The sequence below is a fragment of the Narcine bancroftii genome, chromosome 4 (assembly GCF_036971445.1).
Source record: "Narcine bancroftii isolate sNarBan1 chromosome 4, sNarBan1.hap1, whole genome shotgun sequence".
Taxonomy (NCBI): Eukaryota; Metazoa; Chordata; class Chondrichthyes; order Torpediniformes; family Narcinidae; genus Narcine; species Narcine bancroftii.
Genome location: NC_091472.1, coordinates 301,937,084 through 301,964,883, shown reverse-complemented (window position 1 = coordinate 301,964,883; position 27,800 = coordinate 301,937,084). Strand labels below are relative to the sequence as shown.

The 27,800-nt window shown below is 38.9% G+C and overlaps 1 long non-coding RNA gene and 1 other non-coding gene across 2 annotated transcripts in view; one reads left to right on the top strand and one right to left on the bottom strand.

Annotated features, from left to right (window-relative positions):
* LOC138762182 (uncharacterized) overlaps window positions 1–17,944 on the top strand; it is a 79,912-nt gene extending 61,968 nt beyond the window's left edge. Inside the window, exons 2-3 of the long non-coding RNA XR_011356809.1 lie at window positions 16,054–16,393; window positions 17,763–17,944. This is a non-coding gene — a long non-coding RNA (uncharacterized lncRNA). The remainder of the gene's footprint in view (window positions 1–16,053; window positions 16,394–17,762) is intronic.
* On the bottom strand, window positions 11,286–11,391 carry LOC138762546 (U6 spliceosomal RNA). Its single transcript, XR_011356953.1, has one exon. It is a non-coding gene; the product is annotated as a U6 spliceosomal RNA (small nuclear RNA).
* Window positions 17,945–27,800: the final 9,856 nt, after the last annotated feature.

The following is a 27,800-nucleotide window of genomic DNA, read 5'->3' as shown; positions in this document are numbered from 1 at the left end:
AAACATCTGTCAGATACTGTTGGGTCCCATTTATTTAACTTTTGAGGTGTAATGTATAGCCTGTGTATCCAGTTATATTGTATCATACGTAACCTCGTATTTATTGTATTTCTCATCATTCCAGAACATAACTTCTCCCATGTTTCCTTTTTTATCTTTATATTTAAATCTTGTTCCCATTTTTGTTTAGTTTTACCATTTGTTTCCTCATTCTCCTTTTCTTGCAGTTTAATATACATATTTGTTATAAATCTTTTGATTATCATTGTATCTGTAGTCACATATTCAAAGTTACTTCCCTCTGGTAACCTCAGACTGCTTCCTAATTTGTCCTTCAAGTAGGATCTCAATTGGTAATATGCCAGCACTGTATCTTGAGTTATATTGTATTTATCTTTCATTTGTTCAAAGGATAATAATCTATTTCCTGAAAAACAATTTTCTATTCTTTTGATCCCTTTTTTCTCCCATTCTCTAAAGGAAAGGTTATCTATTGTAAAAGGGAGTAACTGATTTTGCATCATTATTAGTTTTGGTAATTGGTAATTTGTTTTATTCCTTTCTACGTGAATCTTCTTCCAAATATTGAGCAGATGATGTAATACTGGAGAACTCCTACGTTGTACCAATTTTTCATCAAATTTATATAATGTGTTCAGGTATCTTTTCCCCTATTTTATCTAGTTCTAATCTAGTCCAATCTGGCTTTTCCCTTGTTTGGTAAAAATCTGATAGGTATCTTAATTGTGCGGCTCTATAATAATTTTTAAAGTTTGGCAGTTGTAAGCCTCCTTGTTTATACCATTCTGTTAATTTATCTAGTGCTATCCTCGGTTTCCCCCCTTTCCATAAAAATTTCCTTATTATTTTCTTTAACTCCTTGAAGAATTTCTCCGTCAAGTGTATTGGCAATGCCTGAAATAGGTATTGTATCCTTGGGAAAATGTTCATTTTCATACAGTTTATCCTTCCTATTAGTGTTAGTGGTAAGTCTTTCCAATGCTCTAAGTCGTCCGGTAATTTTTTCATTAGTGGATAATAATTGAGTTTATATAAATGGCCGAGGTTTTTATTTATTTGTATACCGAGGTATCGTATAGCTTGCATTTGCCATATTCTGTCTTAAATTTTGAGAAATCCGCATTATTCATTGGCATTGCTTCACTTTTATTTGCGTTAATCTTGTATCCCGACACTTCTCCATATTCGTTCAATTTCTTATGTAATTCTTTTATTGATATTTCTGGTTCTGTTAAGTATACTATAACATCATCCGCAAATAAACTGATTTTATATTCCTTGTCTTTTATTTTTATCCCTTTTATATTATTTTCTGTTCTTATCAATTCTGCTAGTGGTTCTATAGCTAACGCGAACAATAAGGGTGATAGTGGGCATCCCTGCCTTGTTGATCTGCTTAAGTTAAATTGCCTTGATATATATCCATTTACTGTCACTTTCGCCAATGGCCCCTTATATAATGCTTTAATCCAATTAATATACTTCTCTGGTAAACTGAATTTTTGCAATACTTTGAATAAATAATTCCATTCTACTCTGTCAAAGGCCTTCTCTGCATCGAAAGCAACTGCTACTGTTGGCGCTTTACTCCCTTCTACTGCATGAATTAAGTTAATAAATTTACAAATATTGTCTGTTGTGCGTCTTTTTTTAATAAATCCAATTTGGTCTAGATTTACCATTTTAGGTACATAATCTGCTAATCTGTTTGCTAATAGTTTAGCTATTATCTTATAATCTGTGTTAAGTAATGATATTGGTCTATATGACGCTGGTGCGAGTGGATCTTTCCCTTGCTTTGGTATTACTGTAATTATTGCTGTTTTACATGAATCTGGTAAGCTTTGTGTTTTGTCAATCTGGTTGATTACTTCCAGGAGGGGAGGAATTAATAAATCTTTAAATGTTTTATAGAATTCTATTGGGAATCCATCCTTTCCTGGTGTTTTATTATTTGGTAGTTTTTTTATTATCTCTTGTATTTCTACTATTTCAAATGGTTCTGTTAATTTATCTTGTTCCTCTATTTGTAATTTTGGTAGTTCAATTTTGGTTAAAAATTCATCTATTTTCCCTTCTTTCCCTTCGTTTTCAGTTTGGTATCATTGTTCATTGAATTCTCGGAAGTTTTCATTGATCTCCGTTGGATTATATGTGATTTGTTTGTCTTTTTTCCTTGATGCCAATACCATTTTCTTAGCTTGTTCTGTCTTAAGCTGCCATGCTAGAATTTTGTGCGTTTTTTCCCCTAGTTCATAATATTTCTGTTTTGTCTTCATTATGTTCTTCTCCACCTTATATGTTTGTAGTGTTTCATACTTTATTTTTTTATCTGCCAATTCTCTTCTTTTAGTTGTATCTTCCTTCATTGCTAATTCTTTTTCTATATTTACTATTTCCCTTTTCAACTGCTCTATTTCCTGATTATAGTCCTTCTTCATCTTGGTTACATAACTTATTATTTGCCCTCTAATGAACGCTTTCATTGCATCCTATAGTATAAACGTATCTTTCACTGATTCCGTATTTATTTCAAAGTACATTTTAATTTGTCTTTCAATGAATTCTCTAAAATCCTGCCTTTTAAGTAGCATGGAGTTTAATCTCCATCTATACATTCTTGGAGGGATGTCCTCTAACTCTATTGTCAATATCAAGGGTGAATGGTCCGATAATATTCTAGCTTTATATTCTGTTTTTCTTACTCTATCTTGCATACGAGCTGATAACAGAAATAGGTCTATTCTTGAGTATGTTTTATGTCTACCCGAATAATATGAATATTCCTTTTCCTTTGGGTGTTGTTTCCTCCATATATCCAAAAGTTGCATTTCTTGCATCGATTTAATTATAAATTTGGTTACTTTGTTCTTTCTGTTAATTTTTTTCCCAGTTTTATCCATATTTGAGTTCAAATTAAGGTTGAAATCCCCTCCTATTAATATGTTCCCTTGCATATCTGCTATCTTCAAAAAAATATCTTGCATAAACTTTTGATCTTCTTCGTTAGGTGAATATACATTGAGTAGATTCCAAAACTCAGAATATATCTGATATTTTATCATTACATATCTCCCTGCTGGATCTATTATTTCCTCTTCTATTTTAATTGGTATATTTTTACTGATTAATATAGCTACTCCTCTTGCTTTTGAATTGTACGACGCTGCTGTTACATGTCCTACCCAATCTCTCTTTAATTTCTTGTGCTCCAATTCAGTTAAATGTGTTTCTTGCACAAATGCTATATCAATTTTTTCTTTTTTCAGTAAATTTAGCAGTTTCTTCCTTTTGATTTGGTTATGTATTCTGTTAATATTTCTGTTGCCATTTCATACTTTGTTTATCTTCCCTTTCCGTTTCTTCATCATCACCTTTACTTCTTATCCATTTCTGCTTTCTTGTTTTGAACACTTTATACGACAACATTTCTAAATCATCAAACATTTTCCTTATTCTCCTATTTAAAACTTCTTTAACCCCATTCTCCCCTCCCCCTCCTGAGTTGCCCTTTATCCCTTGTCGGGCAACCATATCTCCCCTCTCCATTTGGATTTGCGAATTCACTCGCAAACGTCACTGATTTTGCAGTGACTGTAACTCCTCCCCACCCAGCCCCCCCCCCGGAAAAGATTTCAATTTTCATATGTAACAAAGGTCACTCTTTTAATTCCCTCCTTATTCCCTCTATTCCCTTTCATTCCCTTATTAATTCCTATCTACACTCTATATATTTTCCTCTAAATACGGATACATTCATGTATACACACACATACATACACATCTATATATATATATACACACATATACTCTTTTCAATATTCTTCAGCATGATGCTGAACCAAGCCATGAAAGACCTCAACAATGAAGACGCTGTTTACATCTGGTACCACATGGATGGCAGTCTCTTCAATCTGAGGCGCCTGCAAGCTCACACCAAGACACAAGAGAAACTTGTCCGTGAACTACTCTTTGCAGACGATGCCACTTTAGTTGCCCATTCAGAGCCAGCTCTTCAGCGCTTGACGTCCTGTTTTGCGGAAACTGCCAAAATGTTTGGCCTGGAAGTCAGCCTGAAGAAAACTGAGGTCCTCCATCAGCCAGCTCCCCACCATGACTACCAGCCCCCCCACATCTCCATCGGGCACACAAAACTCAAAACGGTCAACCAGTTTACCTATCTCGGCTGCACCATTTCATCAGATGCAAGGATCGACAACGAGATAGACAACAGACTCTCCAAGGCAAATAGCGCCTTTGGAAGACTACACAAAAGAGTCTGGAAAAACAACCAACTGAAAAACCTCACAAAGATTAGCGTATACAGAGCCGTTGTCATACCCACACTCCTGTTCGGCTCCGAATCATGGGTCCTCTACCGGCATCACCTACGGCTCCTAGAACGCTTCCACCAGCGTTGTCTCCGCTCCATCCTCAAAATTCATTGGAGCGACTTCATCCCTAACATCCCCACATCTCCATCGGGCACACAAAACTCAAAACGGTCAACCAGTTTACCTATCTCGGCTGCACCATTTCATCAGATGCAAGGATCGACAACGAGATAGACAACAGACTCGCTAAGGCAAATAGCGCCTTTGGAAGACTACACAAAAGAGTCTGGAAAAACAACCAACTGAAAAACCTCACAAAGATTAGTGTATACAGAGCCGTTGTCATACCCACACTCCTGTTCAGCTCCGAATCATGGGTCCTCTACCGGCATCACCTACGGCTCCTAGAACGCTTCCACCAGGGTTGTCTCCGCTCCATCCTCAAAATTCATTGGAGCGACTTCATCCCTAACATCGAAGTACTCGAGATGGCAGAGGCCGACAGCATCGAGTCCACGCTGCTGAAGATCCAGCTGCGCTGGGTGGGTCACGTCTCCATAATGGAGGACCATCGGCTTCCCAAGATCGTGTTATATGGCAAGCTCTCCACTGGCCACCGTGACAGAGGTGCACCAAAGAAGAGGTACAAGGACTGCCTAAAGAAATCTCTGTGCCTGCCACATTGACCACCACCAGTGGGCTGACATCGCCTCAAACCGTGCATCTTGGCGCCTCACAGTTCGGCGGGCAGCAACCTCCTTTGAAGAAGACCGCAGAGCCCACCTCACTGACAAAAGACAAAGGAGGAAAAACCCAACACCCAACCCCAACCAACCAATTTTCCCCTGCAACCTCTGCAACCGTGTCTGCCTGTCCCGCATTGGACTTGTCAGCCACAATCGAGCCTGCAGCTGACGTGGACTTTTACCCCCTCCATAAATCTTCGTCCGCGAAGCCAAGCCAAAGATACCCGTATACACACATACATATAGTTCGTGGTCATTTTTACTCTCATTACATGTCTTCATCTCTCTGCTTGTTTTGTAGTTGTTCTGCAAATTTTCGTGCTTCCTCTGGATCCGAGAATAGTCTGTTTTGTTGCCCTGGAATAACTATTTTAAGTACCGCTGGGTACTTTAACATAAATTTATATCCTTTTTTCCATAAGATTCCATTTTTGCTGTATTGAACTCCTTCCTCTTCTTCAGGAGTTCAAAACTTATGTCTGGATAGAAAAAAATTTTTTGACCTTTGTATTCCAGTGGCTTTTTGTCTTCTCTTATTTTCTTCATTGCTTTCTCCAATATATTTTCTCTTGTTGTATATCTGAAAAATTTTACTAAAATGGATCTTGGTTTTTGCTGCGGTTGTGGTTTCGGGGCTAATGTTCTATGTGCCCTCTCTATTTCCATTTCTTCCTGTAATTCTGGTCTTCCTAGGACCCTGGGGATCCAATCTTTTATAAATTCTCTCATATTCTTGCCTTCTTCATCTTCCTTAAGGCCCACTATCTTTATATTATTTCTTCTATTATAGTTTTCCATTATATCTATCTTCTGAGCTAACAGCTCATGTGCCTCTTTAACTTTTTTATTAGATTCTTCTAATTTCTCTTTTAAGTCCTCTACTTCCATTTCTACGATTATTTCTCGTTTTTCCAAATTATCCATTCTTTTTCCTATCTCTGTTATGACCATTTCTATTTTATTCATTTTTTCTTCTGCATTCTTAATTCTTCTTTTTATCTCATTAAATTCTTGTAATTGCCATTTTTTCACTGATTCCATATATTCTTTAAAAAAAGATATATCCATTGTCTTGCCTTTCTCTTCTTCTTCCATTTTTTTCTGTTCTTCTTCTTCCTCTGGGTTGACCATCTGTTATTTCCTTGTTTTCTTTTTACCCTCTTCTTTCTTGTTGTCGTTATTTTCTGTGTTCTGTACCTGCTGCTGTGTTGCAGGTGTCTCTCTCAGCTGTGGAGATCGACTCCGCAGCTGTTCCCCCCTCCCGTCAGTGTTTTTTTTTAATGCGCATTGCGCACTTTTACTCGGCTCTGCGAGCCATTTTTGTAGTCCCGAGCCCGGGACTTCCACTGACCTGAGGGAGCGGGCTTCTCTCTCTGCGGCGGGCCTCCTCGGACAGGTAAGGCCTTCACCTTCTTCTTCCGACGTTCTTTCTTCTTCTCTTCTTCCCGTTGTTCTCGACTTTTCTCTCTTCGCTGCCATTTTCTTCTTACCTTTATTTTTACTTTGTTTTAAATTTTAATCTTGTACCTTTGTGTTTTGTGCATTTTTTTTAACTTTTCCGGAGAGGGCTGGAATTCCCTGACCGGCCACTACTCCATCACGTGACTCCCCCGACCAGTGAGTTAAATGTCACTTGCTGGCAAGTTAATGGAGGGAATTCTGAGAGAGTAATATATGCATTTGGAAAGGCAAGTATTAATTGTGAATAGTCAGCAGAGCTTTGTGTGTGGGAAATAGTTTCACAAATTTGATTTTTATTTGAAGGCATGACCAACAGGAATGCCAAGGACAAGAGAGTGGACGTTGTCTATATGGGCTTTAGCAAGGCACTTCATAAGGTGCTGCATGGTAGGCTAGTCCTGAAGGTTGGATCACATAAAATCCAGAGTGAGCTAAACAATTGGATTCAAAATTGGCTTGATGGGAAGAGTCAGTGGGTGGTGGTGGAGGGTTGCTTTTCAAATTGTGCTCTTCTGACCACAGGGAACAATTCTGATTCCACTGTTGTCTGTCATCTATACTAATAAGTTGGATGTCAATGTAGTGGACGTGGTTAGTAAGTTCAAGATGACACCAATATTGTAAAAGGCTAATATTAATATTTTCTGTGCACCCACCTATGTCAAGGATGTCATTAAAATAGAAAGGGTGTAGGAGAGATTTATGAGGATGTTACTCGTACAAGGTCTTATACTATAAGGAGAGGCTGAAAAGGCTAGGACATTTTTTCCCTGTACATAGAAGGTTGAGGGGTGACCTCATAGAGGAATGTAAAATCATTAGGAGGCATTCATAAAATGAATGGTCTTAATCTTTTGCTCAGGCTAGAGGTCTAAAAGTAGCTGGCATAGGTTTAAGGTGAGAGGAGAAAGACTTAAAAGGAACCAGAGGATAGGGAGGGGGCATCGTTTTCCACACATTGGTTGGTGGATATATGGAATGAGCTGCTAGGGGAATCTGCTGATGCAGATACAATTACAGTGCATATTTAAAAGACATTGAGACGATACATGGAAAGGAAAGATTTAGAGGAATATGAGCCAACTGCAGGCAAGTGGGTACAGCTTAGGTGGATAACTTAGTCAGCATGGACAAGGACAAGTTGGGTTGAATGGCCTGTCTCTGCAGAGTATAACTCTATGACGCTATGACTCTATTATTATGTAATCAACTTTATCCTTTTTGGAGGTAGTTTTGTCTTGTAGACTTTTCCTTGCGTAAGAGAAAATATAAGAACATAAGAAATAGGAGTCGGCCATCTTGCCCGTCAAAGCTGCTCCTCCATTCAATAAGATCATGGTTGATCTGATCATTGACTCAACTCCACCTCCCTGCCTTTTCCCCATATCCCTTAATTCCTTTTATTTGTAAAAATCTATCTACCCGAACTATAAATATGTTTTATGAAGTAGCCTCAACTGCTTCCCTGGGTAAAGAATTCCAGATTCACTAATCTCTGAGAAAAAGTTTTTTCTCATCTCTGTCTTAAATCTTCTCCTCTGAATCTTGAGGCTGTGTCCTCTTGTTCTGGTCTCACCTACCCATGAAAATAATTTTCCTGCCTCTGTCTTATCTATCCCTTTCATAATTTTATGTTTCTATAAGATCTCCTTTCATTTTCTGAATTTGATTGAGTATAATCCCAGACAATTTAGTCTCTCCTTGTAGGTCAACCCCCTCATCTCCAGGATCAACCTGGTGAACCTCCTCTGGACTGCCTCCAAGGCCAGAATATCCTTCAAGTATGGAGACCAGAAACTGCACACAGTGCTCCAGGTGCGGCCTCACCAGTACCTTGTACAGTTGCAGCATGACCTCCCTTCTCTTGAATTCCATCCCTCTGGTGATGAAGGCCAACATTCCATTTGCCTTAATAACCTGTTGTACCTGCAATCCAACTTTTTGCAATTCATGAACAAGCACTCCCAAGTCTTTCTGCACGACATGCTGCAGTTTTTCACCATTTATATAATAATCTGCTCCTCTATTTTTCCATACCAAAGTGGATGACCTCACATTTACTAACATTGTACTCCATCTACCAGACCTTTGCCCACTCACCTAACTTAACTATATCCTTCAGCAGCCTCTCCACATCCTCTGTACAATTTGCTTTTCCACTCTATTTAGTATCATCTGCAAACTTGGCTACATTACACTCCTTCCCCTCTTCCAAATCATCAATGTAAATGGTGAACAGATGAGGGCCCAACACCGACCCCTGCACCCCCCTCCCCCCACTTACCACTGTCTGCCAATCAGACAAACACCCATTTATCCCAACTCTCTGTCTTCTGTCAGTTAACCAATCCTCATTCCATGCCAATATATTTAACCCAACTCCATTCATTTGTATCTTATTGCTAAATCTCTTATGCGGCATCTTATCAGACATCTTCAAATTCCAAATATACAATATCAACCTGTTCCCCTCTATCTACCGCACCAATTATATCCAGCAAGTTTGTCAAACAAGACCTGCTCTTTCTGACTCCATGCTGCGTGTGCCTGATGGAACACCTTCGTTCTAAATGTCTCGTTATTTCATTCTTAATGACACCTTCAAGCATTTTCCCAACTACAGATGTTAAGCTAATTACAATCACAACCATATAACAGTTTATGGCATGGAAACAGGCTATCTTGGCACTACAAGTCCACACCGGTTCACGCAAACAACTCCACTAGCTCCCCCCACCTATTCTCCGCCCATAACCCTCCAACCCCCTCTTATCCATGTATATATCCAGCTTCCTCTTAAATGAAAGAATTGACTCTGCCTCAACTATTTCCTCTGGAAGATTATTCCATTCAGCCACCACTCTCTGAGTGAAGAAACATCCTCTAATGTTTCTCCTAAAATTTTGCCCCCTTACCCTCAACTTATGTCCTCTTGTTTCAACCTCCCCTGCTCTCAAGGGGAAGAGACTACTTGCATCTAGTCTATTTATTCCCTTCATAATTTTAAACACTTCTATCAAATCCCCTCTCAACATTCTACATTCCAATGAATAAAGTCCTAACCTCTTCAATCTTTCTCTGTACTCTAAGTATTTTAAGCCAGGCAACATCCTTGTAAATCTTCTCTGCACCCTCTCCACCTTATCTATATCCTTCCTATAATTTGGAGTCTAGAACTGAACACAATACTCCAAACCTGGCCTCACCAACACCTTAAACAGTCACAGCATCACTTCCCAGCTCCTATACTTTATGCTATGATTTATGAAGGCTAACCTACCAAATGCCTTCTTAACTACCCTGTCAACATGGGAATCCACCTTCAAGGAATGCTGCACCATAACTCCGAGATCTCTTTGTTCTTGTGCATTCCCCAATGTCCTCCCCTTTACTACATTTGTCCTATTTTGATTATTTTTATTGAAATGAAGCACCTCATACTTCACTACATTAAATTCCATCTGCCATCTTTCAGCTCAACTGTCCAGACAAACCAAATCCCTCTGTATTCCCTGAAAACATTCCTCGCTATCCACCACCCCCCCCAATTTTCACATCGTCTGCGTATTTACTTACCCAGTTAACCACCCCATCATCCAAATCATTAATACAAATTATGAACAACAGGGGACCTAGCACTGATCCTTGAGGTATTCTACTTGTCACAGGCTTCCATCCTGACAGACAGTTGTCCACCCTCTGCTCTCTCTCCTCCAGCCACCTCTGAACCCATCTTACTATATTTCTCTATTAATTAGTGACTGAACCTTCCTTACTAACCTTTCATGTGGAACCTTATCAAAAGCTTTGCTAAAATCCAGATAGACTACATCAACTGCCCTACCTTCATCCACCTTTCTTGTCACCTCTTCGAAAAACTCAACAAGGTTCATCAAACAGGACTTCCCCTTCACAAACCCATGCTGGGTGATCAGTCCCTGCATATCTAGATATTTATACACACCATCTCTGGATTATAGTTAGCTGTCTTCTGGCTACAACCCTTTTTAAAGTGTCATGACATTTGCTGTCTTCTAATCTGCTGGGATCTTCCCAGAATCCATAGAATTTTAGTAAATGACTACCAACGCATCGACTATAACTCCCACCACTTCCCTTAGTACCCTGGGATGCATCCCATCAGGACCAGGGGATTTGTTCGCTTTCAGTCCCATTAGTTTGCTCATCACTGTCTCTTTTGTAACAGTTATTTTATCGAGGCCCTCACTTCCTTTCTTGTCCCTCTCACCATTCTTTGGCATGCTGGATGTGTCTTCCACCATGAAAATTGACACAAAATATTTGTTCAATGCCTCGGCCATTTCCTCACTACTCAATATCAATTTCCCTTTCTCATCTTCCAAGGGACCTATGTTGATTCTAGCTACCCTCTTCCATTTTATATATTTATAAAATATTTTGCTGTTTTTATATTTTTATATTTTGTGCTGACTTACCTCTTCTTCCCTCTTCTTATTTCCCGTTTAGTCGTCCTTTGTTGCGTTTTAAAGCTTTCCCAATCCTTCAGTTTCCCACTACACTTGGCTACTTTGTACACATGAGCTTTCAATTTCATACTTTCCTTTATTTCCTTAGTTAACAAAGTCACCTCACTGTTCCCTCTTTTTTCACATATTTTTCTCTCTCTCTCTCCAACTGCCTGGGAATATTAAGAGTTTCTTCTGTTCCTGTTTTCTTTCTACAGATAAATTGTATTTTTTTATAAAATATGGAACGCTTCAAAAATTTGCATGTTATCCTTGTGCAGCGCCATGCTAATCTTCTCTGTAATGTTCCAATTTTAGTATAAGTGCTGCCAAAGCGAGCACAATTGTATTTCTATAAACTTTAAAAAAAAAGACTACTTTTGTACTTCAAGGTCCACTGTGAAAATTTCCCTTCCATTATCATATTTTGCTGCCATAATGTCTACCTTTGGACAAAAATAGGCAAATACGGTTGAAGTAGTAAATGAAATTTTTAGACTAAGGTAGTTTGTGCAGAAGAAAAAAAACTTATTTTAATTGTTACGAGTTGTATTATATTTTATATTATATATAAATGTTTTTAAAAGAGATAGATTGTGGGGGAGGTTTAGTGTGTAGGTCACCTCACAAATAGAGTAACACTTGACAAAACACATCTCATTTAAAATGCCAGAGCTTTGCTCAAGACAGATATCCAGGCTCTGAGTGCCTTTGGAAGGAATTTAAAAAATCAGGTGCAAATGGACAGTCCACGCTGACAAGATCCTTCAAAGATTGGGTTTGGAGCCCTTCAAGGAGTTCTGGTTTTGCAAACAGAGAGGAAAAAAGCAAACAGGATTTCTCTGCGAGAGAGAGAACAGTTCTGCAGTAGTTTTTGGAGGCTCCAACATGGCAAGCTGGCAGCTTGTTGAAAACCCCATTTTGAAGATGGGTTATGAGTTCTGAGTTCAGCTTGTTGAAAACCCTTGTAGTCCTTTCAGGAGGAAAACCCATGATGGGGCAAGTTTCTTTGGCAAGACACTGAAGTTACTGGTTGGAGAAAATCTCTTTATATGTGTCCAACGAGCAACAAATTTCTCTCTCTGAAACCAATGAGAACCTTCCTAGAACCATTTACCTTTAAGCACCAGAACCTGGTGAAAATTCATATGTTAAATTTTGTGCACAGTATAAGAATTGCCCGATACCAGTGAACTTGGAGAAGTGAGATTGCATTGTGAACCAAAGAACATTCCTGAACATATGCACATTACAGACACGTGCGCTTAGAATTAGAAGGGGGTTAAATTAGGTTAAGTTAATCGTAATAAGTTAAAGTTTGATCCTGTTTTTATGCTTAAAGAAAATTAAAAGCAACTTTTGTTTAAGTAACCATTAGACTTGGTGAATTTCTATTGCTGCTGGGTTTTGGGGTCCTCTGGACTCATAATTAAGGTACAAGGGTTTTAAACGGGATTTCATGCAAGATTCCAATTATTCCTTGCAATTTTTATATTTTGCTTAAGCGTTTATAGCTAACAATAAAGATAAATGCATGCAATTTCTCTTTAATTGACATTTAAACCTGTGACCTTTCAGATTTTTAATGTTATATTGTTAATAAACAATGCTGCCCCTCACATTGAGTGAAGCTAAGAAAAATACACACACACCGTGAGATAATTTAATTCCTTCATAGTTCTTTAGTGCCCACGGGTGTGTATAAGACTCTGTGTGTGGTACACTTGCATTTAAGCATATATATGGATGAATCATCAAAATGAAAAATATATTGTTAATTTATTGTTAATTTGATCTGCAATGCAAAGGAAGACCCTTTTTTTTTCAATTTAAATGTTTATTTCTCAGCTACAAACCTCGAATGTAATTATTTAATTTAAACTTTTAAAATGTTGCAAATTTGGATCTGCTGTTGTTACTTCTATGGGTTCATTAGCAATAGTCATATCACATGTTTTAGCAATCTTATTTCACTAAGAGCGATCACGTTACCCAAAACCTGCTAGAATAAAAACAGCCTGGAGTGTAAGCATAATATCCTGTCCAGGACTGAATATCTTCACCAAACATGCAGATGGCTCTTAAGCTGCCTTATTTCATGGTGAACATAGCCAGTAACAGTTAACTAGTTCATAGACAGCAGTTTCATTTAGCTAAGTAACACAAAGCATTGTAATTTTCAAAATCTGTAGTTTCTCTTGCCCAAACTAAAATTAATTTCTAACAATTCTCTGCCTCTGTCATGCCCAGGACTTTGGAGCTTTGAGCTTAACACATTGGCTGGTTACTTATTTTAAAATCTAACCCTCTGGGTCCTGTTCTCCTGTCCTATTTCTGTCATCCTACACCACCGTAAAAAGTAGTCAGACTTTTCAGTTCAACTATTGTGAGGGATTTTTCAATTACTGTATTATGCCAATGAATGGTTTACTTAGTCTATGAGGAAATGTAATCAAGACTACCCAAAATAACTATTATTTCAGAGTTCATTTTCAGAAAAGATAACATTTGAAGCAGACTACATACTGCATATTTCAGCATATAAGACGACCTTCAGATAAGATGGGTCCCCATTTTCAGCCTGAATTTATCATATATTGGGCTTATAAGATGACCCTCCAATTTTCTGCTCCACATCCCAGAGAAGCTGCAAGGAATGTGCCAGGGACTGGTGTCTGTGTCACCCAGCAACAACCCAACTTTGTTACAACACCCCAATCACCAAAATAATAAACCTGTAAATTAAGCAGTGATTACAATAACAGTAAAAAAAAACCTTTGCTTCTGGTCAGGAAGATGCCAAACAGTGGTGGGTCTAAGAGTTCAGAATCGGCTGCAGCCTGAGTCGGCGACAGCGACTCCATTCTCAACATCGGGTGCAGTGCCGTCCGCATTGAAAAAGTCACCTCACTGTCCAAGTGTGCTAGGTGGGAGGGAACTGGTTCCTGAACAGCTCAGGTTCCTGGGCAGGAGTGGGGACCTTAGGCTCTACAATTGTAAAACGTCTGGGTGGGTCATGGTGGCGATGGGGAGGTGTCAGGACCAGTCTGCTTTTCCAGCATGTTTTTTGGGTGCTTCAAGGGTCGTCATATACACCGAATATACATTGAGTGTTATTTTGAGTAGAATTTAAAGTCTCATTTTTGTATCTGGCCTATAAGATGACCCCAGTTGCTGTCATTTTTTGAGGTGTTTCAAGGGTCACTGAAATATATGGTATATACTGTTCTGATGTTGTAGCTAGTTGGAGTGGAGTGATTGGGTAATTCCCCTGTCAGTTAAGGTTAGTGCCCATAATGCTCTAAGCGCTTGTGATTTATTTAATGCACATAATATACATGGAATCATCCTCCACACCCTGAATTATACTGGAGAGAGCAATGTCCTTTCTTTTGCAGGATGTAGTTGCTTCAACTTCATCCTGTAAAAGCAAGGACATTTCCTCCACTCTTGTAATAAACTGTGCATTTAATAAATTAATTTTGTTTGCTGAATTATGGACTGCTTGTTGTAAGTTAAATGTCTGCTGCAGCTCCATTTGATTGACCAGTTTTAATAACAGATATTGTTTTAAGAGTTACTTTTTATAGAAAATAATTTCCAAAAAGAATCATTAAACAAACTTGTAAAATGGCAGTGAATTTTGTCTACACAAACATAAGAAATAAAACACAAAGACATATGAATTTTTTTTCACTGGCTTGATTATAATCAATGCTAAAATACGGACAGGGAAATGAAAAATAGGTGGTGCCTATGTTTAAAACTCAAATAAGTTTGCTGCCGAATTTAACATGTTCATCTTTGTTCAAACGAAGTGAGCTATTATGATTGTAAAGCTGGAATCTGTGCAACAATTATAACCACGTCTTTGGGAGTGTCTTCCCCATCTCAACCAACTACGTGTCTAGAATCTTGTGATGAACCTCAGAGAACAGAATCAGAAGAGGAACTCTGTACATCATCTATTATAAATCTTTGAAACAATCATGATCTTATTTATTTCAGGGTTTTACACTGGAGTGGAGTATCACCTTTGGTTATAGCATCCAAAGAAGAAATATACAAATAAGGTGGAGCACATTTAAAGTGCAAACAAATGTTCTATGAAGAGTTAGCAAATATTTTGTAAATAAGTTATGCAAATCTATTCAAATTTAGATTAAATATTTCTCCAGATATTATGAACTGAAACAAAAAGAGTACCTTTCACAATCACCCAGTGCTTTACAGCCAACAAGATACAATAAAATCTGTAAATTAGTAAAGCATTGAGTTAGTCTGCACTGACATTGTGGCTGTCTTTTATTTACAAGGGGGGGGGGGGGCCTCAAACATAACAAGACTACCGTATCCACAAAGCTCCATGGGTGTGGGTAGTCCTGAAAAATCTCAGCCCATACTTGTATCACATCCTAGTGGGGAACACGATATGGAAAAGACACAACGACCAACTAAGACTAGTTGTCAACGCAAAGACACCCGAAGCCAGAAAGTACAGTGTGTTCAGTGAGGGGTCGACCTGGCTACGAGTAGAAGTGTCTCCACCACAAGTCGACAGGCACAGAGAAGGGCCGAGACCACCGATCAAGGAGATACAATCAAGAAGGGCACCTGAAATCAGAGACCAGGCGAGCCACCCGCTGGATCTTCGCACGTCAACTCTGAAAAGACCGCCAAGATAATTTTCTCCACTGCTCAGTTATATCCTGACCGATGAACCAGAACAGATCATGCCTAGAGCTCCTTTACAACAAAGTGCCCTGACCAATACCATCCCTTTCCATAGATCCAAACGAACCACACACCCACCTGAACATTATAAAGACTATGTATGCTGGGTGGGGGAGGGGGAAGAGTGTTGGATATGACACCATTACGTGAATATGATGGCGTGGGGAATTGATTCATACTGAACACTTCATAGCAATGCTTGTAGTATGTAATTAGTAAAGCATTGAGTTAGTCTGTACTGATGTTATGGTTGTCTTTTATTTACAACAGGGTACCTCAAACGTAACAAAATCCCTGTTATTTGGAATTCAAGCAACCAGCAACCGGCAAAAAAAGTTGAGGAGATAAATAAATTCAAAAAACTAAATTAAACAAGAATAAATAAATATTTAAATAAAAGTTTAAAATTGTAAAAGTAAATGTTCTCCGAATCAACACACAAATCCTTGGAGAAGAAGGGAGAAAACATGCAGCCAGAGGAGTGCCCCGTCCACAGCAGCTGTTTGAATAAATTGTCTTTAAATAAAATGGTGTCGCCCAGGATGAAGAGCCAGTCGATGCCGCTCACAGCTGGGGTGGATCTCCTGAAGTGCCTCCCTATATCAGCCTAGTAAGTGTTTTTGTCTTCATTAGTATATTATTTAAGTATATTAAAAGAGGCTTTATCTGTAAACTTGGAGGAGGGGTGATTAATTATGATGGCCACATAGTTAGTGCAACACTGTTACAATGCCAGTGACTGGGGTTCAAATTTAAATTTTGTAAATTACAGGAATTACCTGATTAAAGTGAATTTTACATCATTAAGGATTACAATACTAATCAAATTACTTTACATTTTGCACTGCCTTTTGTCTTTTAAACTGTTCTTAATGCAGGTGTATTATTCTCAGGCGATTAGAAAGTTCGCATATCTGGCATCCGCAATCCCTTTAGGTGCTGGATACTGGGAGTTCTACTGTACTTTTAGAATGTCATTTCTGTAAACAGAAGGCGTGATAGCTAATATGCCCACAGTGGGATTCCACAAACTACAATGTTTTCATGACCAGATAATGTGTTTTAATCACACTTGGCCTTTTTACGTGGAAAAAAAATAGCGAGTGTAAAGGCAGATATTCTCCACCCACACGTCGCTTAACCTACCTGAGTAATAGACATTTGCCATGAAAAAAACCCTTATCCTTTGATAACATATAGCAGGTTGTTCAATAATGTTCAATGAAAATCCATAAGAGGACACAATCTTAGCTGCCATCCAAAAGATGTCACTCCCTCAGCCTATATATTCTGGAACATCGCTTCACAACCACCTAACACAGTTAACAATTCTCCACTGAATCATGGTTAATAATTAAGGGACTTACAACTGCACAGTAACTACAAAGGGTCTGGAATTTGCCAGTAATTCTAAACAGTACTGTCAATATTTGCCTTTTCAATTAAAACTCTGATATTATTTGATTCAATGGTTCAAAAATCCCAATAATTTGGCATCTGACTCAGGCATTAGTCCAGAATATTTTGACAAGCTAAAACTCACAGAGTTTCCTGCTCTTTTTAAGGTCACTAGGAGTTAGTTTCTCACTCCTTTTCAAGGTTTTTAAGAAAGTGAATGATTAAATTGTATTAATTCAACTAACATCCAATAGTATCAAAAATCTGTTCACTACATTACTGAAGATTTACTAAAAGGACTGACATGTTTGAGACAACAGTAAGAGTACAGGTCGTCTCCAATAAATGCAAATGATATTTACAGATATCTCCAAGTCAATCTTGACTACATTGGAAAATACACAAAAGTTACTCGATATGGTAACAATACCTCACAGTATTGCAATGAATGTAAACAAGACTGACAAGAAAGAACAATTATTAGAAGTAGAGAAAGAGAGGAAACTAGTTCTGCCATTCGCAGGAATGGATTTAAGTGTGAAAGTCAGATATTTAAATTATATGATGGGTTCTTGTCCCAGGCTTGGCTTGAACCTAGGACTCCAATTTATTGATCAACTCCTCAAGTGATTTCCAGGTTGCAATGGACTCGAAATGCTGTCTAATGAAGGAGCTGAGCTAGCTGGAGTTCCTTTACAGTGACTGAGGATCTGCTCTCAAATCCACACTCAACCTGGCAAGCAATCAGTTTGAACAGAATTATTTGGCTACAAGAAAAGATAAGTCACCTGATTTAAATATTTGTGATTAATATTTGCAGTTCATTAAATATCTTTTGAAATGTGTTAATATTAAATATAAAAATTAAACATTTTCTTTTATGCTACTGAATATCACAGGATAAATAATGATAGAGATGACAGATCAGTGAGGATTGGCAAGAACATCTCCGCAATCTCCATTAGCACAGGAGCAACATAGGGTCACATACTTAGACCCCTGCTCCAACTCACTTTTCATGGTCTTGGAGAAATGCTGTCTCGTCTTTACTGTGCTATTAGTGGTTATGGCATGAATGATAAATGAAGGTGACTGAGGTGATATGCCATTACACCACTAGGTCACCAGGGGCCACCACGTGACGACGTGGAGTACATAAAGCCGATCGGAGCTCAAGCCCCTCCTTCTGACCTGGGCTTGCACAGAGGAAAGACTTAGCAGTATATATCACTCTATTAAAGTCTGCATTTAACCTTCACTCTGCTTCGTGTGGTTGATGTCAGTCGCAGTGATGACCTTTGACTGTGCAGCTCAACACCATTTACAAATTTGGTGATGATACCACAGTAGTGGGCTACATTAAAAAGGGGTGATGACTCAGCAAACAAGAGGGAGATTGTGCAGGTTGGTAGCAGAACATTGAGCACCTTCTTGCTGAGTATTGGTGCACATTTACTTACCCACAACTGAAACACTAGATCCAGCTCTAAAATAATTAAGTTTGTACATGATCCGACTGTAGTTGGGCTTCATCAGCAACAATGATGAGTTGTACTACAGAGAAGAGAAGGAAAATCTGGTGAAATGAAGTGAGAATAACAATCTGAGTCTCGATGTTGACAAGACAAAGGAGATGATTGTGGACTCCTCATGAGAACTAGGGACAACTACCCTCCACTACACATTAATTGCTCAGTAGTGGAGAGAGTAAAGAGAACCAAGTTCCTCAGAGTCCACTTAAGTGACCTATCCTAGACACACACCTTCTCACTTGTTAGGAAGGTGTAACAGCAACTACACTTCCTGAGAAGATTGTGGCAGGCAAGGCTACCAGCCACCATCCTGTCAACTACCTACAGGAGCTGTCGAGAGCATCCTGGCCGCTGCCTTACAGTGCTGTATGGTTACTGTAGAGCATCAGATCGAAAGTCAATTCACAGGGCCATAAAGGTGGCAGAGAAGATCACTATGGCCTCCTACACCCCACCAATGTGATTTACTCGGATAGTTGTCTAACGAGGGCTTGCAAAATCAGTGAGAATCCCTACCACCCTGCACACAGCATCATCCAGCTTCTCTCATCAACAAAGGTATAGGAGTATCAGAGCCAGAACCACCATGCTGAGAAACAGCTTCTTCCCATAGGCAGTGAGACTGCTAAATGACAGTTGAACTGCTCATACAAGCCCTCCGCAACCCTACTATTTATTTAACAATATTTATTTTAATATTTGTATGTAAGTACAATGCATATATATAATATGCGTGTTTATGTCTGTATGTGGTTTGCAGTGCTTTTAGTCTGAGTATTTGATCAGATTATACTTCTACAATTGGATGATAAACTTGACAATTAATTTTAACTATGAGATATGCTCTGACATCTATCAAAGATCATAATTGGCGTAGTGGTTAGTGCAACACTTTTACAGCACCAACAATTGGGACCAGACCTGGGTCGAATCCCACACTGTCTGTAAGGAGTATGTATGTTCTCCCCATGTCTGCATGGATTTTTTTTCAAGGGCTCCAGTTTCCTCCTACCCTTCAAAAACGTACTGGGGTGTAGGTTAATGGGTATAAATTGGGCAGCATGGATTCTTAGGGCTGATTTACCCTGTTACAGTGCTGTATGTATAAATTAAATTTTTAAAAAATATACTTTTATGGGTAGGGCCATAATCTGGAGTGTTGTTTCAAGAAAAAACACCCAAATCTTACACGATGGTGCATAAAATAATCGTTAAATTCTTAGTTTATCAAGAGTTGAAGAGCTTTCTGTACTGCTCTTGGATTTTTAATTCAATTTCTTGCCAATTTGGTTAACTCACTCAAGTTATCAGTGATATACTTAGGATTATTCCATTCTAAAATATAACTAATATTTCAAAAAGCACATCTTAGAAAGTAGGTCAGCAAGATGTCATTTGACACTGTCCATTTTCAGTCATATGTGCATTGGGTGGTTCCAGTCACTGAAATAACTGTTATTGCTTCGCTAAGCTTCTCATTCTTGAACCATTATTAGAGCAGGATGAAAATTAGATTCCCCTCAATGTTCTGTCATAGAATATCAGATACCTTTAATTAAGTGGAAACATCAGTGAAATCAAAGTGTTTTTCCTGTGAATTTGCAGATAATTATTATTTATTAACTACTTTATTTATAAGCAATAATACTACCATACTACTAATTTGACGAAAGTCCAAGTTAATTGGGTTAACATAAGATTTTTTAAAATCTTACTTACTGTATATGAAGTGTCTTATCCATGCAGGAATCCTCTGAAGGTCCCATGGCAGAAATCTTTGATTTCTTTCATCCTTAACAAAGTTATTAGAAAGGTTTAGATTTTTGATGTAAGGCAGATGAAGGGAAAATTAATGCTCATGAGATCAATGGGTTGTCTATGTTCTTTATAATTTTTCCTTCATCTGTCTTACATCAAAAGTCTAAACCTCTCTAATAACTTTACTAAGGATGAAAGGAATCACAAAGATTTCTGCCATGGCACCTTCAGAGGATTCCTGCATGACAAATTCCTGAAGCAACCAGCAATTTCCACCCAGAGTGCCCCTTCCCTGTACTCACATTCATTCTCAAACAGGCAAAATGAAATTGAAGCATTCTGTAGTCTTTGGGAACTAATTTTTAGCTACATGTCTCAAAAATCACATACATATTACATACAATAATAGATCATTTTGGGTGTAGTGCATATATTAGACATGTTGAAGTGATGATCAATAAATAAAATGTTATTTTTGAAATAATTGTACCATTCATTGTATCACAAGTATTACATTACTTATATTTTATTTTTCCTAAACATTTGCACTTTTAATTTGTTTTTTTCTTCCCACATCTCCATTGCTTGATTTCAATACTGAGTACTAACATTCATTTTCTTTCATCAGGATTTATATCATCTTAGCTCAATTAGCAAATTTCTTTCCTTTGACGCAAAAAAATCCAGCCTTGAAACATACAAGTTATAATATCAGACCAGTTCTAAGGAAGTCTTGCATTAGTGACATTCATTTCTTCATTTGAGATGATTAAGCTAAAATATTCCTGTATTCTGTTTCACTGGTTCTGATTTACTGTACAATAATCCAATGTGAGAACCCCTATAATCTAATTTCCTGAACAATTCAAAACAGATGACTGATGATTTCTTGCATTTCTTCTCCTGGATTTAGCTATGCATGCAGTTTTATCAAAAAGGTAAATGCCTCAAAACTGATTATGCAAAATATAATAAGGCCCAAGAATAAATGCAATTTTTATACTTTACCATTTACCAATCGTTAAGAGGTTATTTTGTTGACATTTCAAGATTTGAGGCGTCTTCTGGGGGTAAACCAAGTCTCAGAAGCCAAAAGGAAGGCAGGGAACATTGTCGCCTGATAGACCATGAATTAGATGCCAGGCTTGAGGTCTTGATATTCAAAAATTCTTTTCCTCCAAAGCTTTGCTGATGCATTGAAAGAAAAGGTGAATTTTAGCATTGATGTTTGCAATGCAGAGGGTTGCTCTTGAGATAGAGAAGTAGTCTCCTTTTGCAGGGTCTCACCATGAACCTTTATTGTCCAAGTGCAGTGTTGTACAGCAGGGGCAGATTGGTAAAGCATTTTTGGCTTGCAGATATTGAGTGTATAGCTCATTCTCTAGACATCCAAAGAGCCGCTGTGGACCAAGAGCAGCACCAGAAAGAGAAAGTTCAGTGACATAGATATAAAACACTACACCACAGTACAGGCCCTTCAGCCCACAATGTTGTGCCAACCCATATATTCCTTTAAAAAAAAGTACTGAACCTTCCCTTCCCTGTTACTCTCTATTTTTCTTTCATCCATCTGCCTGTCTTAAGAGTCTTAAATGCCCCTAATGTTTCAGCCTCCACCACCATCCCAAGCAATGCATTCCAGGCCCCCACAACTCTGTGTAAAAAAAAAATTACCCCTGATGTCTCCCCTAAATTTCCCTCCCTTCACTTTGTACATATCTTCTCTGGTGTTTGCTGTTCCTGCCCTGGGATACGGGTGGTGCTGTCCACTCTATCTATGCCTCTCATAACCATATAGACTTCTATCAAGTCTCCTCCATGATCTAAAGAGAGAAGTCCCAGCTCTGCCAACTTTGCCTCATAAGACTTGTTTTGCAATCCAGGCAACATCCTGCTAAATCACTTCTGCACCCTCTCTATAGCTTCCACATCCTTCCTGTAATGAGGTGACCAGAAATGAACACAATACTCCAAGTGCGGTCTTACCAGAGATTTGTAAAGTTGCAACATGACCTCTCTACTCCTGGACTCAATCCCCCTATTAATGAAGCCCAGCATCCTATAGGCCTTCTTCACTATCCTATCAACTGTTTGTCCATCTATCTTTGTGCTTACAGTTAGCTTGACAGCAAAATTCTGTTCCAAGACAGACTGGATGAAACAAGATAATTGATGTCAGGGATCACTTTTTTTTAAAAAAACAACGGTGAGATGAAATCCATTCTGAGCTGTTAAAAGTTTGAACATTCAGTCTTAATAGTTCGGGATTTTTCAAAATGTTATAAATATTTTGCTTATATTTATTAAATGCACAGCTTGACAAAAAATTGCCATTATATACTGTACCTCATTATTTTGTAAAGCCTAAGACAAATTTAATTGTTCTAATGAAAGGTCATCATTTCAAACATCGAGTATGTTTCTCTCTTCACAGATGCTGTTTGATCTGTTAAGTAGTCCCAGTATTTTCTTTTTTGTTTGGTTATGATTTAATAACAATGAATATGCTAAAATCTCAAAAATTGGCAATTTATTACTATTATATTAATACCTCTAAATTTCTTTTTATAGATTTGCATTTCAAAATAGAAGGATAAAGAAATGATCAGATGTCGAGCATCAAGCTGTTTTAGTATCTAGCTTCATCTGACCCTCAAACATCTAAAATTAATGTCTCATTTACATTATCATTCTAATAGAATGAATTTTTTTTCTTTGGCAAACATGAACAAGTGTGACAGATTTGTTTTTTGCAGACTTAGTAGTGTCCCTGCAGATTGGGGAGTAGCAAATATAGAGGGGACGATCAATTTGTGAAACTGGTATTAGTTCTTGGAAAAATATTGGAATCTTTTGCAAAAGATGTTCATGTTCCTGCTGGGTCTAAACACCTACCTCGGCAATTGGATTCTCAACTTCCTGTTGGGGAAACGTCAGGCAGACGGGATCAGTAACAGCACCTCCAAGATCATCACCATGAGCACAGCAGGGGTGGGTGGGGGGAAGGGCTGAGGGCTGAGTCCACCCACAACTGTGCAGCTAAATACAGCTTGAACCACATCATCAAGTTCGCTGACAACACGACCACGGTGGCCCCGATCAGTAAGAATGACGAGTCAGCAAACAAGTCAGAGATTAGGTGCAGTCGCTAACAAACTGATGCACAGGAAACAACTCGACCTCAAGAGGCCCCAGGGACCATGTTCTGCTGACCATTGACAGCTCCACCATTGAGGTCGTCAAGAGTATCAAGTTCCTTGGAGTGCACTTGGCAGAGAATCTCACCTGGTCCATTAACACAATCTCCATAGCCAAGAAAGCCCAGCAGCCCCTCTACTTCCTGCAGTCTGAGGAAAGTTCATCTCCCACCCTCCATCCTCACTACATTCTCCAGAGGATGTATTGAGAGCATCCTGTGCAACTGCGTCACCGCTGGGTTTGGAAGCTGTACCTCCTCGGACCACAAAACCCTGAAGAGGTCAGTGAAGTCAGTGGATAAGATCATTGGGGGATCTCTTCCCACCATGAATGACACATGCAACACTCAATGCACACAAAAGGCAATGAACATTGTAAAGGATTGCACCCACCTCTCATGTAAACTGTTCTCCCTTCTGCCAACTGGACCCTTGCGTCTAGATCGGGCAACAGTTTTCCCCCCAAGCTATCTCAATCCTGAACTTCCAGAAAATTTATGAATCGGGTACCGTGAACTGTTACTGTATACATCTTAATATTTTAATGTCTTTAACTTATATTCTAACTTATATTTATGTAAATATGCTCTGTGGTCCTGGAGTAATGCTATCTTGCCTTTACCGTGCGAGCATGGTATAAATAATAAATAAAAGTGACCTGTCTTGAAGATGCAAGGACGAAAGAAGTAGGAGTCGGCCATCTGGCCTGTCGAGCCTGCTCCGCCATTCAATAAGATCATGGCTGATCTGGCCATGGAGCTAGCTCCATCTACTTGCCTTTTCCCCATATTCTTTAATTCCCCAACTCTGCAAAAATCTAACTGGGTCTTAAATCTATTTGATGAGCCAGCACCTACTGGTTCCTAAGGCAGAGAAATCCACAGACTCACTACTCTCTGGGAAAAGTAGTTCCTCCTCATCTCCATTTTAAATATACTCCCCCTAGTTCTAGTCTCACCTAACAGTGTAAACAACATTTGGCCTCTATCTTACCTACACTTTTCATATATTTTTATAAAATCACCTCTCATTCTTCTGGATTCCAGGGAGTATAATCACAGATGATTCAATCACACCTCATTAGCTCACATTCTCATTAGTTACATAAGCACAGTAAAGACCCTTTAGTCCACGATATTGTGCCAACCTAGTTAAACCTATTCAACAATCTAAACCTTCACTACCTCACATCCATAAACCCTCGATTTTTCTTGCATCCATGTGCCTGCCTAAGAGTCTTCTAAATGTTCCTCTTGCACCAGCCTCCATCATCAATCTTGGCAATGCATTCCAGGCAGCCACAACTTGCTGTGTAAAAAAGCTTAACCCTGACTAGTGGAGTTCTGCGGGCATCTTAACCCTCCCTTACATTTTCCTCCCTACACCTTGTAGCGATGTCCTCTGGTGCTTGTTACTCTCACTCCTGTAAAAGAGTGCTGTCTGTCCATTCTATCTATGCCTCTCATAATCTTGTAGACTTTGATTAAATCACCTCTTCTCTCCAAAGAGAAAAGCCCTAGCTCTGTTAACCTTGACTCAGGAGACACATTCCTTAATCTAAGCAACATCCTGGAAAATCTCCTTTTGCACTTTATTCACAGTTTCCATATGAATAATATGACAACCTTCTACAATATCCACACCACCTCCAACCTTCATGTCATCTCCAAACTTACTTACCCAATGCTCTACTGCTTCACCTAGGTCATTTATAAAATTCATGACAACCAGGAGGACCAGAACAGATGCCCGCAGAACTCCACTAGTCCCTGGCCTCCAAGCAGAATACATTCCATCAACTACTAACCTCTGCTTTCTGCAGGCAAGTCAATTATCCAGAGTCAAGATTCCACAGATCCCATGCCTCATGACTTTCTGAATGGGACCCTTGTCAAATGCCTTACAAAATCCACATACACCACATCTACCACCTGTGACTGATTATATATTTTGTATTGTATATAGATATGTTTTTGAAGGAGATAGATTGTGGGAGTAGTGTAGGTCACAAACAAACACTTCACAAAACAGTTCTCATTTAAAATGCCAGAGCTCTGCTCAAGCTAGATAGTCTAGGCTCTGAGTGCCTTTGCAAAAACTTTGAAGAATGCCTATAGAGACATCACAAGTAGGTGTTAGTTGGACATGCTGTGGGGTAATGGATTATTGTTTTGAAAGCAACAGATGAATGACTCAGAAAATTGGGTCTGTGCCACAATCTATCTAAATTCAGTTTGCTGTTTTAAGATCATGTGGTTTCGCAAGGGGGGAGAGAGGGGGAGGGGGGAGAGAGAGAGAGAGAGAGAGAGAGAGAGAGAGAGAGAGAGAGAGGAAGGAAGAGATCAAAAAGGCTTTCTCTAAGAGAAGGAGAGAGAGAGAAAACGGGTTTCTGCAGCATGGCAAGCTGCCAGCTTGTTTAAAACCCCATTTTGAAGACGGGTTGTGAGTTCTGAGTTCAGCCTGTTGAAATAACCCATGTGGACCATACAAGAGGAAATGACTGGCTAGAGTGTTTCATCTGAAATAAAGGAAACAAAAAGTAACTCTATGGTGACCTGCAGAAGAAGAGGTTATCATTTGGAAAACCCTGATGGGGCAAGTTTCTTCGACAAGACACGGAAATGGCTGATCGGAGGGCATCAGTTTCTGTGTCAAATGAGCAATGAATCTCTCTCTGAAACCAAAAAGAACTGCCTGCAACCAGTAAACTTGGAGGAATGAAAAGTGAGATTGGACTGTGAATCAAAGAACATTTCTGAACTTGTACACATTACATTGTTACAAGCCCAGAGGACCCCTAAATCCAGCAATAGATATTCACCAAAACAGAGTTACTTAAACAAAAGTTGCTTTTAATTATCTTTAAACATGAAAACAGGATCAAACTTTAACTTATTACTATCAACTTAACTAACCTAACTTAACCCCCTTCTAATTCAAAGTGCACATGTATGTAATGTGTGTGTAAGTTCAGAAAAGTTCTTTGATTCACAGTCGAATCTCACTTCTCATTCCTTCAAATTTACTGGTTGCAAGCAATTCTTTATACTGTGCACAGAATTTCACATTTATGAGGTTCACCAGGCTTTTGTGCCTGAAAGGTAGATGGTTACCGCTCAGGAAGGTTCTTGTCGGTTTTCAGAGAGAGATTTGTTGTTCGCTGGACACCCGCAACTGATTCCTTGCAAACAGCCACTTCAGTATCTTGCTGAAGAAACTTGGCCCATCAGGTTTTTCCAGAAGATAATCTTTCTTTCAGGTCACCAGAGTTCCTTTTTGTTTCTCTTATTTCAATTAAAACATTAGGCAGCCAGTCCTCTCCTCTTGTATAAACCACAAGGGCTTTGACCAGGCTGAACTAAGCACTCACAACCCATTTTTCAAATGGGGTTTTCCACAAGCTTTCTAGCTTGTTCTGTTCCAGCCCCAGCTGCTGCTGCTGACTGTAAAACTGCAGAATTGAATTCTGAGAGAAAGCCTGTTTTACTCTCTCTGCTTGCAAAACCACATGATCCTCTTATAACAGCAAGTTCCACTCAAGACAGCCTGCGGCTTTGACGTTCTTTTATCTGTCGCCTTTTTGTAAACAACAATCCATTAGTGAAATCTCTTGGACACTTTCCAAAGCGCTTGCAAAGGCTCTTGGAACCAGCATTCTAGCATGAGCAGCGCACCAGTATTTTAAATAAGATCTGTTTTAAAGTGTTTGTATGTGACCTACATTAAAAAACCTACCCCAATTTATCTCCCAAAAACATAAATGCGCGCTTAGAAATAGAAGGGGGTAGAAACAGATAGGCAAAATAAATTGATGAACAGAATAACAACCCTCTTCTCAGTACTGTGAGCAAGTCGATCGTTACTAGGTCTCAACACTCCAAGATTCTTCCTCTTAGACACTTCCTCCAGAGATGGACTTATTTCCACTCCAGTCTGTTGGTTTCGACCACAAATTCCTATGCAATTGAGGCAGGCAGTAGCCGATGACAGACGGATTGGTAATTTGAGAGGTGGTCAACTGCTTTTGCTGATGTATCAAATTTATAACAGGAACCTGCAATAATTTTGATGATTGAGAATGGAGAAAGTCCCTAATTTGCAAATGTCTAAAAAAATGAGAATTTGGTCATTT